This window comes from Myotis myotis, unplaced genomic scaffold, assembly GCF_014108235.1.
Source record: "Myotis myotis isolate mMyoMyo1 unplaced genomic scaffold, mMyoMyo1.p scaffold_m19_p_18, whole genome shotgun sequence".
NCBI classification, from domain to species: Eukaryota; Metazoa; Chordata; class Mammalia; order Chiroptera; family Vespertilionidae; genus Myotis; species Myotis myotis.
This window is the reverse complement of record NW_023416322.1, coordinates 31,383,455-31,396,657: the sequence shown is the minus strand read 5'-3', so window position 1 is coordinate 31,396,657 and position 13,203 is coordinate 31,383,455. Positions and strand designations below refer to the sequence as shown.

The following is a 13,203-nucleotide window of genomic DNA, read 5'->3' as shown; positions in this document are numbered from 1 at the left end:
TTTATCCCAAGAGAAACTCGCTTCTTGTAGTAACTTTGCAAATACTCCTTCATGGATATTAATTGCTGAGTGCCTGTTTTGTGCAGGGTTTTGAGAATTCAAAGATGAAGATACTTTTTTGCCCTTAAGGAATGGTACAAATGGGATGATATGAGGAAAAGGAAGTGCAAATTTATTCTCAACCTTCCATCCATCAAACATGTTGTTTGCACTGTTGCAGCACAATAGCTCCATGAGTTTCTTATTGTTAATCCTATTTTACAGATAAAAGAGACTAAGGCTCAAAAACAATGGAAGGTAGTCAGGAAATGAGGGATAATTGCTGTTCTAGAAGGAGAGAAGAATGCGTGCATGGGCACAGAGATGTGAAAGGGCTTGATCTCTTGGGGAAACAGAGGGGCCATGATATTGGAGAAGGGTGAGAAGTGGGACATTAGCTGGACAGAAAGAAGGGAAGGGCCCAGAACACGAGAGCTTTACTTGCTGGGTTGTGTACTTTAGCTTATAGATAAATGGTTTCCAAATTAGAGTCTTTGAAGCCTTGTTGCCAAGGATGTTCAAACATCACCTCTTTCATGAGCCACTCCTCCTGACAGTATGAGTTGCTCTGTGTTTGGGTGCTCCCCACCCTCCCTCCATGCCTCCACCATTGTCTGTTGCATCAGCTTCATGTATCTACATAGTACAGAAGCTGGAAGAAGATGGGTCTAGAATTGGAGCACAGGCATTTGACAGATAGTAGGTTGAAAATATGTTTTAATTTACTTATTTTTCCTCATCACTTTACTTATATGGGGGTTCCTAAAAACTTTGAGTCACATTTTTAAAATACCATCAATTTTTTAAAGAATATTTTTTATTTAAAAATTTTATTTTAATTTTTTCCATCACCATTTATCCCCTCTCTGCCACCTTCCATCTCCTCCCACCCACTACCTTCCTGCAAGCATCACACTGTTGTCCATGAGCTTTCTCTTTTTTGCTCAATCCCTCCACCTCCCCCAACACACACACTCTCACTAGAGCAATCTGCCTGAAAATACCATCAATTCTTAATCCTTGACTATTTAAGTTGCCTAGGAGGAGGCAAAAATCTGGGCTTCCACTGACCCCATGCTGCAGAGAAATTACGCTTTTACCTGCTTTGTATTTTGGAGGTATACATTAGATTTAACTTGAAAACAGGATAATGCTGCTTAAAAAGTTTGGTCAGAAGCAATTGGGGCATCTTTGGTCGTTTAAGTAAGGAAGCAACATGATAAGATTTACATTTTAGGAAGATTATTGGTATCAGGTGACCTTGACTTGGTTACTGAAGAAGCTGAAGTCTGTGAATGGCCAGGCTAAAGTGTGATAAGAGACTCAGAAACTGGACCTGGGCAAGCTTTGTTAATGAGCTTGTAGACAGAGAGACTGGCTGGAAGGTAATTGGGGGTCTTTACCTGACTGAGGCCTCCCTAAGCACAGTTCATGCATTCCTGGACTCTGCTGTCATTTGCTCAAACATTCCCTCATCATCCTGCCTGTTGAGGATTCAAACGTGCTATGGATTCCTGCCTGTGTTAGGTGTGCCCCTTAACAGAAGGGTGAGGTTCCAGCGAGGCCAGCATTGACATGCATGAGATTCTTATCAAGCTCATTCCCAAGCGATGAAAGAAAGGAAAACAAGGACCTTCCTCTGCCTAAAGCAGTCAGGCCTGTGAGCCGTCCTCCATTGGGCTAGAATCCCAGTGAGCAGGCCGCATGTGGGTCTGACTCTGGCAAAGATCATTGGAAGGGAATTCACAGTCTTCCCAAGGGCAATGGAATTCATTGGTCATTGAAGAGCTGATGCTTCTCTTGGGATGGAGGAAACATTCATGACCCATGTTCAATAACCATGTCCAATGGCCCTGTGGGTCTTAGCGCATCGCAATTAGTAGACAAAAGAAAGGGGAAAGACTTACTCATTCTAACACACCTCCATCCCTTCTATGAGGTGGCCTCTAAAGCCAATTATTCTCCCTGTCTGTACAGTGTGAGCTAAACACATAGGCCCACCATGTATAATATGATGGTTAAAAGAAATATTATGAGCAAAGAAACCAACACTGTCCTGCATTCAGTGGTGTTCCATAAGCAGTACAGTGCCAGCATTACCATTATTTACTGTAATCCCAGGTATTCCCCAGCTTCTGAGTCCTATACCCATGGCATTGGGGGGCACACACGAATATCATGTGGCACCAGCATGACAGCCTCTTTTCTCTCTAATATCTTCTATGGACAAGAAAGGCCTCCCTGACAAGCTCAGGGAGGCCTGCATCAAACTCAAAGACCTAAAGTAACCATAAAAGATAGTCTGAAATTAAACCTTTAACTAGAAGCAGTTATGGTGGGTGGTCACGTCCTAGGCCAGTATTCTCCCTGACAAAGGTCAGTCTTTACCTTGACTGAGCCTATTGTCTTTTCGCATCTACAAAAACATATTGTTTTTTGTTTTGTTTATATTGTTGAATAGTCGGGGTAACTTGTAATTTCCTTTTTTCCAGACCCCTCAAGGCATAACCAAGTGCCCTGGGCTGTAGGACAAATATCATAAATTCCTTCATTGCTATTGTTAGCATATTAATTGTTGACTATTAACTATCCTATACTGACCTAAGTAAAAGACATACGTATCTATCATTTTACTTTTTATCCAATCCCAGAGGTCCCCCACCCTTTGCTTTCTCCAACTCCCTAATCTATCATTTCATGTAACCCACTTACCTCTCCTCCTTTGATTGTAATGTATAAAATAAGGTGAAAAACTGCCATTCTCTGGAGCATTATCCCAATAACTTGAGATCCTGCTTCCCAGCAATTGTCAACAGTTTGACTCAAATAAACTCACAGAAATTCTTTACAGTGTACCGATGAATAATATACTAGTTGAACAATTAGCACAGGGAATCCAAGTACTGACTAAGAAAATGTGAATAGGCCAAAATATTAAGTAGTATTTTTGTCAAAGAGCATTAGTTTTTGTCAAACTTTTCTCCAATAGGTGTTTGGTGAATATCTGTTTTTAATAAAGAGCAAAAATAAAAAACCAGATATTTTTAGATGGTAAGCTTTACACAGTCAACAAAACATTAATATTTTGCTTTTTTTCTTAGGGAAAAATTATAGTTTCCCCCAGAAATCTCTCACACAAACATAACAGAACTTTTAAAATCATGTTTAAATACCTATGAGCTAAATATGGAAGTTCAAGAAATGGTCTATCAAAACTTATAAGACATAGCTTTATATACCATAAAGCACCTTTTTTCCTCTCAAAAGGAGAAGCATCTATACTTTCATTACAAATATTGATTTTATGACAGTAAACTAGGCAGATATTGTCAGGTTTCTCTGACATTGCTTTTCTGCATAACTAAATTCTTCCTTTAGCTGGAAAAAGAAATCTCTTTCCTGAAAATGATTTACTTAAATTGAGGTATTTTAACTGCTCCCAAATGCTGAAAAAAAATCTTCATAAGCTTTTACAATTCTAGAATTACAATTCAGAAAATTACTAAGAATAATCACCAATGAGAATGTTTATTTTACTATGTTTAGACAGCACAAGAATGGAAACAACGTAAGTGTCCAATATTAGGAAACTAGTTACACAAATGATGGTGTCTTCACACAATAGTGTTATTTATTTATGAACATAGAAGAGTATTGACATAAATTATATTGTTAGGTTAAAAACACAGGTTATAAAATATTCTGAAGTTATCCCATTTTATAATTTTCAGGAAATGTAGAAATCTATGGAATTATTAGCAGTGGTTATTTGAGGTGATAAGATTTGCAATTAGTCTTAATCATCTTACTTATGCTTATCTACCTTAACAAATCTTTATAACATGAAACGAGTATGTATCATTTGCTTAATTAGAAAAATTATACACACAAAATTATAATTTTATATAATTTTGATATACCTACAGATATATATATATATATATATATATATATATATATATATATATATATATATATATAGTAGTAGTAGAGACAAAATCAGGCCCCAGCAATCAGGAAGACTACTAAGTCCTGGAAATAGGCATCCTCTACAATATAATCTATTAGGGTGAGTACTTGGAAAAAAATATTTTCTGTCCACCCCTCCAGAAAGTGAGAATCAGATAAACATTGTTCCGTGGAACCTAGGTTGATATGTAACATAGCTGAGCCTCAAGCCCCTCCAGACCCCTATACTTTACCACAGGTTCCCCCAACTTCAGGCTTATAGACCCTGAACTTGGCCCAGACTTTCCCCAGATGACAGTACTTTGGTAGCTGGGATTTTCTACCTTAAGTTCAGTAACTCAGCTGATTTGAGTTATTATAAGGAATTCAGGTTACAGTCCCACATCCTCATCTTACACCTGACACTCCAGCCAAATTAAAATTCATGCCGTTGGCAAGTACCACACATGACATGCATCTGTTTATGCAGTATCTTCCACCTGAAGGATTCTTCCTCCTCACTCCACTCACAGGACCAGAGCCAGCTTAACTTTAAAGGCCCTGTTTAAAGGCTACCTACCCCAGGGAGCCTGTTCCCTCCGACAACACACATGCTCTCTCTGTTTCAGACTTTTTTTTTTTAGCATGTCTTTTTTATTATTTTATTTTATTTTTTTATTTTCCCTTTATTGATTAAGATATTACAAATGTGTCCTTATCCAGCCCGGGGAAACCACCTTAAGCCAACATAAGCCTCTCCCTGCTGTCCTTGACCTTTTGAACTTTTTGTTTCCCCTTTAAGTATTTTTTGACACAAAGTGGGAAAAAATAAGTCAATCAGCTTAAAATTATATTCATTAGTTCACATATTCCAATCTAGAGAGTACATTGCCTCTCCAACTAGATTGTAAGCTTTTCTAGAGCAGAGACAAAACTCCTACTTGCATCTGCAATCACAGAGCCCCGTACACAGTAGGTACTAGTACAAGCATAAGTTTATTACATTGAAGCCTTCAGTGCTAGGATTATGTGGTGACATCGGTTGATGGCCGTGAAAATGCTGAGAACTCAGTCAAGCATCTCAAACCATCTGTCTCCTTGAAACATTGTCAGCTATCTTAGGAGGAGAGGAGGGACAGCTTCCACCTGTGGAGGTCTCGGCACATCTGAGCTGAGGCTTCAAGGTCACAGCAGCCAGGGCTCCAAACGAAGCAGCTGTCTCGTTGCTGAGCTGGGGGGTGGAAGACAGAATCAGAAGTGCAGCTTGGCTGAGATCTCACTTCTTAAGTGCTGGGGCCTGGAGGTGTTTCCTGACCCAAAAGAGAGGGAAGGTCCTGAGCTTCCCAGTGGAAGGAGTACACAAGACCTGGGTGGGGAGAGAACACCTATCCCTATGCCCCTCTCCTCGCTGGTCACCTCAACATTCCTCCTCTTTGATGTGGTAGACCGTTCCACCCCTGAGGCAGCGGGGCGTTCGGCTAGCCCTCCGGGCACCGGCCGGGTTCTGAGTCCCGGAGCTTTGGGAACCAGAACCACAGCCTCCTGAACAGGGAGTGCAACAAGGGTCAGAGCTGGGAGCCAGGGAGGGGTGTGGTTCCTGGGGAAGGGAGTATTTGGGAGCCCGAAAAGACTCCCAAGATTGTTGCTTCTGCTGTGACATCGCTGGGCTAGCAAGTCGAAGCTGGAAGGAAAAAGAGCATTCAGTTAGACCAGGAACTTAGGTGCCTGTTTCTCTTCTCCATGAGTTGGAGCTGTCAAAGGGAGCCTAGCATTTGCAGTCTGCTAAAATCCATCCCAGGAGGATAAAAAATGGATATGAAAGGGCTAAATATTTGGGGAGTAAATCGTGATGGGAATCCCAGGGGACCCATTCACCAACAATCACTTACTCTCCTTCCTAAATGAGAAAAACAATATGCAACCTAGTCCACGTTTCCCAGGCCAATGTCTACCATGGTCAAATGTAAAGGAGAACGGGGTCTTGGCTCTCTTCACTCAATTTTATTTTGTCCTAAGACTCAAGTCTGTACTTTCTGTTCTTCTCTGGCCCTCTAGCTTCCATGGCATTCTCCCATGTGAGATCATTCCAGGTCTTTTGCAGGGACCCACTTGCCCTCCCTTCTCTCTACCCAAATCTCTCCTACCTGGCTTATCTACCCTCTGGGAAGAGACAAGAGGAAAGATTAGGGCTGCCTTTGCAGCATCTCAGTGAGGCACATCAAAGTGTCTCCCCACTCAGAAGTAACCTCACCCTAGAAGATGTGTGGAAAAGTCACCCCTGGAGGAGTCTGGAGGCCTTGTGGGGCCAGGAAGGAAGAGGCCATTTATACGTCCTCCAGTTGAAGCCTCCAGGCTACATGTTATTGGAGGACAGCCGTGGAGCAGGTTATCTATCCGGATGTTTCACAATCCCCAAGGATGAATTCCTCAGCTACACACACCTGTGATTGGATCAAAGGGATTCACATGTGAGTGAGTGACCAGAAGTCTGGGGCCTTCAGATTGACCTGAGTGGAGGTGAGTATGACTAAGTCTAAATTACATTCCTGGGGAGATGGATGTGCAAACTACTGCTGTTGAGGCCTGCCTAGGATCAGAGAGGGAGCATCAAGTTCAATACCACCAAAGTCTGAGGAAGACCCTACTTGTCCACTCCGACCCATCATCCGTGACTTTCATCACCCAGCTCAATGTCATCGCGTTCCTGGAGACTCGCCTGGTCTCCCAGCCACATCTGAGTTCTCCAATCTCTGAACTTCATAGACACCTCTTACAGACTTTATAGCTGCTCAGGGTCAAGGTAACCTAAATACTTGTCCTATCTCCCTTATTAAACAGTTCCTTAATGATAGGGACTTTGTCATTTCTGCATTCCTAGGGCCTGATAATAAAGAAGATGCTCATTAATATCTGTTGAGTGAAACAATCTATGTGCCATTAGAATAGACTTTGTGTTTGGGGAAAACAAAAAATCCTAGGAAAACAAAATCCCACCCATTTTTGTTTTATAGATCTTGACTTCTTGTGCTCACCATCCTCACCTAAGACCTTTGTGAACACCCTCCCATAAATAGTATAGAGAAATCTGTGGGTGTATCTCACCTTATACAACAGACAAAGAATAGTGTGAAGAGTAAGACATTTGCTAACCCTGCTATCTCTTAAGTGCAAGGGGGGCACTGTGGACACTTCAACTACATTTCCTGAATATTATGATATTTTTATTTAAATTGTGCAAAAAGTTCAGTTTGGTAGGGGTGTCCAGGAAATCAATGCCATGACTCCCACAGGTACATTTTTTTGCCTCCAAAAATCAGCAATAGTTATATTCTAGTAAGAAGGGCTAAGAGATCTTCTGATCTTGTTTTTTTCTTCAGGTAGGATGATAGCCAAACCACCAGTAATCCTGACTTCTACATAAGGCTATAACATCATAAGGACTAGCTTGTTAACACAGACCATTGGGTCTAAATGCATTGCTTTCATTTCAATAGAAGAAATTGTCACTAGCAAAGAATGGGCTTAGTCTTTTATTCATCAAAGGGGGTAGTCTCTTTTGTTCCCCATCTCTCACGATGCAAAGGAAGAAGAGGAGAAGCTTCTGAAATTTAGAAGAAAAGAGTTAAAATTGTGCCTAGAGTTTAAGTTGCCCACACTCCTCATAAAATAACTTTATAAGAAAAACTATATGACTGCGCCATCTTGGGTGGTTGTTGCCGGCATCCAGAGACCAGCTACTACCCTGGAAACAAGGGATCTGTCACTGCCTGAACTCAGACGAGCACTGCTTCTTCTCACGGAAAGGTTGGACATCCCCTAAAGGTGCGGTTTGAAGTTCGGGTTGGAGGGAGGACCGAGCTCGCGCGCGCGCGCAGGGCAGAATCTGTGCCCCACAGAGTCTGCAGCCGTTGGGACCAGCGTGACCCGCGAGTGGGGAAGGGGCCCCACAGGGCTGCTGGCAGAAGGGAACGCGAAAAATGAGCCCATAGCTGGACTGGATGTAAGGGAGCAGCCTTGGACTTTGCCAATCTGCTGGCTGCTTGGTGCCAGGGGCGAGTGAGCGCGCGGAGACTGCGCGCGGAGACTGTGCGCAGGCCTGGAAGGTGGAGGCTTGCGAATTCGCACAACTATCAGGCTCTTGTTACAGTTCCCCTTAGATCCGTGCATTTGATTATTAAACCCAGTGCATGGGATTCCCCAGTTGGGGTCATTCACAGAGCCTGTAGGGGAAAGTTCTTTTTGGGGAGCCTGGGAAACAGCGGGCAGTGGCAAGGAACCAGCTCTGGGCAGTGGTCTTTCCTGAATCAGTTCCCAATACCATAGAGGAAAAAAAAAAACCACAAAAAAACAAAAAACCCTACTGATAGAGAGGACTTATAGCCTCGGAGGTCAACCCAGACACACTGCCACCCAGAGGCAGAGCCACGAACTGTCTCTTCTACGATCACAAATAAAGGCAGTCTGGTAAACAAATACAAGCTGCCTTAAAATCAGGTATGTGGTTTACCGCACGGAGGGACAGTGTATCGCAGGGAAGTTCAACACTCCCCTGAATGCCTGGCAGGACTGAGGCGTGCCAAAAAGAAGAGTGGAAGATCTGAAGCACCTTCACTTCCGAATATTTTTATATATATATATATATATATATATATATATATATATATATATATATATATTTTAAATTCTTTTTTCACCATTTCATTAAGAACCTATTTTATTTTATTTTATTTTATTTTTTTCATCACTTGATTTTACCTTTTTAATTACTACATTGTTTTAACCAGTATTATTGCTATCCTTTTACCATTTTTTCAAGTGTCATTTTATTTTTTATTATTTTTTTAATTTTTCTTTATTTTATTTTGGGATTAGTGTTATACACACTATTTTCATCGTTCCTTTAGCATCATTTCTCTCTAGCTCACATTTACCCTTAAGCCAAAACTCTCTTCCTCACTTTTCCCCTTTTGTTGTCCTGTTTCTCTTACCCTATTCCTGCTTTGGATTTTACCTATTCCTTCTTTCTAACCACTGTCTAAATTTCACTCTACTTATATATCTAATTTCCAATCCCTCGCTCTCCCCATACAAATAGCCTATTCCCCACCTCTATTTCATTCTCTAACTTTTTTTTTTTTTTGTATTTTTGTATTTTTGTTTTTTTGTTTTTTTTCCTTCTCTCCCTTTTCCCAATCTCATTTCGGCACTCCTTTTTGTTTTTTATTTTTCTCTTTAATCTTTTTCTATTTTTTCTTCTATATCCCCTAATTCTCTTCGCTCGGGGGGTCACCTTTATTTGGGGTTATTAATATCGTGAATGCATTTAGTTTGTTGCCTTGTACGTTGTGCCTTGTTGTGTTGTATTTTGTGCCTTTGAATCAGCGCAGCAGAGAGAGAACTACATAACCAAACACCTTGAGAAGAGAAATCATGGTGAAACAAAGAACCAACCCAAATATGAGAGAAAAACAGGCATCATCAGAAAAGGAAGTAAACGAAATGGAGGCAATGGAGGCAAGCAACCTGTCAGAGAAAGAATTCAGAGTAATGGTCATAAGGTGGATGAAAAAAATGGAAGACCAATTCAACAATATGTGTAGGAACCAAGAGGAAATGAAGAAGAACCAAGAGGAAATGAAGAGAAACCAAGAAGAAATGAAAAACGACATCACTGCCATAAAGAACTCAATAGAAAGCATCAACAGTAGACTAGAAGAAGCAGAGGACCGCATCAGCGAGCTAGAAGACAAGGTAGAAAAAAATACCCAAACAGAACAGCTTCTAGAAAAAAAAATTAAAAAGCAGGAGGAGAGCCTAAGAGAACTCTGGGACAATGCTAAATGAAACAACATCCGAATAATAGGGATGCCAGAAGGAGAGGAAACTGAGCAAGGAATAGAAAACCTGTTTGAAAAAATAGTAACAGAAAATTTCCCGGATATAGGGAGAAAAAAACTCACACAAATCCAAGAAGCTCACAGAGTCCCAAACAAAATGAACCCGAAAAGACCGACACCAAGGCACATAATAATTAAATTGGCAAACACCAACGACAAAGCAAGAATCTTAAAAGCAGCCAGAGAGAGACAGAAAGTTACCTACAAAGGATCCCCCATCAGACTAGCGACCGATTTCTCAACAGAAACACATCAGGCAAGAAGGGAATGGAATGAAATATACAAAGTCATGCAAAGGAAGGGTCTGAATCCAAGAATACTATACCCAGCGAGGCTATCAATCAAAATTGAGGGTCAAATCAGGAGCTTCACAGACAAAAACGGTCTACGGGAGTTTATTACAACCAAACCAGCAATGCAAGAAATGCTACAGGGTCTGCTGTAAATAGAAAAAACAGGAAACAGAGAAGGAACGCAGCAGTAAAGAACAAAAATGGCGACTAACAAGTTTCTATCAATAATAACTTTAAATGTAAATGGATTAAATTCCCCAGTCAAAAGGCATAGGGTAAATGAGTGGATAAGAAAACATGACCCATATATCTGCTGTCTACAGGAAACCCACCTCACAAAAAAAGACGCACACAGACTGATGGTGAAGGGATGGAAAAAGGTTTTTCAGGCCAATGGAAGTGAAAAAAAAGCCGGGGTAGCAATACTTATATCTGACAAATTAGATCTCAAAGTGAAGGACATAAAAAGAGATCAAGAAGGCCACTTCATAATACTAAAGGGAGCAGTCCAACAAGAAGAAATAACTCTGGTAAATATATATGCACCCAATATAGGAGCACCCAAATACGTAAGAAATCTTCTGGAGAAGATCAAGGGAGAGATTGACAGCAATACAATCATAGTAGGGGATCTTAACACCCCATTATCTCCACTGGACAAATCCTCTAAACAGAAACTCAGCAAAGAAACATCAATCCTAAATGACTCACTAGATCAGATGGAATTAATTGACATCTTCAGAACATTTCACCCCAAAGTCACAGAATATACATTCTCCTCGGGTGCACATTTGTCATCTTCAAAGATAGACCATATATTGGGTCACAGACAAAGTCTCTTCAAATTCAAGAAAATTGAAATCATATCAAGTATCTTCTCAGATCACAAAGGCATAAAACTGGAAATCAACTACAACAAAAACAATCCAAAAAAATCAAACACATGGAGACTAAATAGCATGCTATTAAACAACGACTGGGTCACCAGTGAGATCAAAGAAGAAATAAAAAACATCATGGCAACAAATGACAATGAAAACACAACAATCCAAAACCTATGGGACACAGCAAAAGCAGTCTTGAGAGGGAAGTTCATAGCTCTACAAGCCTACTGCAAGAAACAAGAAACAATGAGAATAAATGACCTAACTCTACAACTCGAAGAATTAGAAAGAGAGTAACAAAAAAAGCCCACTGTAAGCAGAAGGAAGGAAATAACAAAGATCAGAGCGGAGATAAACGACATAGAGACCAAAAAAACAATACAAAAGATCAACAAAACCAAGAGCTGGTTCTTTGAAAGGATAAACAAGATTGATACACCTCTAGCCAGGCTCACCAAGAAACAAAGAGAGAGGACCCAAATAAACAAAATCAGAAATGAAAGAGGAGAAATAACAACAGACCCCATAGAAATACAAAGGATTGTTAGAAAATACTATGAACAACTCTACTCCAACACACTAGACAACCTGGAGGAAATGGACATATTCCTAGATAAATACAACCTTCCAAAACTTAACCAGGAAGAATCTAAAAATCTCAATAGGCCAATAACTATGGAGGAAATCGAAGCAGTAATCAAAAAGCTTCCAGCAAACAAAAGCCCGGGGCCAGATGGCTTCACAGGGGAGTTTTACCAAACATTCAAGGAAGACCTAAAACCTATCCTCCTCAGACTATGTCAAAAGATCCAAGAGGAAGGAGCACTTCCCAGCTCATTCTATGAAGCCAACATCACCCTAATCCCAAAACCAGATAAAGACAATACAATGAAAGAGAATTACAGGCCAATATCCCTCATGAACATGGATGCCAAAATCCTCAACAAAATCCTAGCAAATCGGGTCCAGCAGTACATCAAAAAGATCATACACCATGACCAAGTAGGATTTATCCCAGGGATGCAAGGATGGTACAATATCTGCAAATCAATAAATGTGATACATCACATAAACAAATTGAGAGAGAAAAACCACATAGTCATATCAATTGATGCGGAAAAAGCATTTGACAAAATCCAACACCCTTTCTTGATAAAAACTCTCAGCAAGATAGGAATTGAGGGATCATACCTCAACATAATAAAAGCCATATATGACAAACCCACAGCCAACATCATAATCAATGGGCAAAAACTAAAACCATTCCCCCTAAAAACAGGAACAAGACAGGGATGCCCCCTCTCACCACTCCTGTTCAACATAGTACTGGAAGTACTAGCCATTGCGATCAGACACGAAGAAGAAATAAAAGGCATCCAGATTGGAAAAGAAGAAGTAAAACTGTCCTTATTTGCAGATGACATGATACTGTACATACAGAACCCTAAAGACTCCATCAAAAATTATTAGACTTAATAAATGAATTCGGCAATGTAGCAGGATACAAAATTAATGCTAAGAAATCCATGGCATTTCTTTACACCAATAGTGAACTTACAGAAAGTGAAACTACAGAAGCAATCCCATTTACCATTGCACCAAAAAAATTAAAATACCTAGGAATAAACTTAACTAAGGAGGTAAAAGACTTATATGCTGAAAACTACAGGACACTGAAAAAAGAGATAGAGGAAGACATAAACAGATGGAAGAATATACCGTGTTCATGGATTGGTAGAATCAACATCATCAAAATGTCCATACTACCCAAAGCAATTTATAGATTCAATGCAATCCCCATTAAATTACCAACAGCATATTTCACAGATCTAGAACGAACGTTCCAAAAATTCATCTGGAATAAAAAAAGACCCCGAATAGCTGCAACAATCCTCAGAAAGAACAAAGTAGGTGGGATCTCAATACCAGATATCAAACTGTATTACAAAGCCACTGTTCTTAAAACAGCTTGGTACTGGCACAAGAACAGACATATAGATCAATGGAATAGAATAGAGACCCCAGAAATCAACCCAAACCACTATGCCCAATTAATATTCGACAAAGGAGGCAAGAACATACAATGGAGTCAAGACAGTCTTTTCAATAAATGGTGTTGGGAAAATTGGACAGATACATGCA

At 40.3% G+C, this 13,203-nt stretch overlaps 1 long non-coding RNA gene across 1 annotated transcript; it reads right to left on the bottom strand.

Annotated features, from left to right (window-relative positions):
- Positions 1-3,548: 3,548 nt before the first annotated feature.
- On the bottom strand, positions 3,549-6,725 carry LOC118673787. Its single transcript, XR_004973471.1, has 2 exons — positions 6,239-6,725; positions 3,549-5,668 (listed from the first exon to the last, which is right to left on the bottom strand). It is a non-coding gene; the product is annotated as an uncharacterized LOC118673787 (long non-coding RNA).
- Between the last annotated feature and the right edge of the window lie 6,478 nt (positions 6,726-13,203).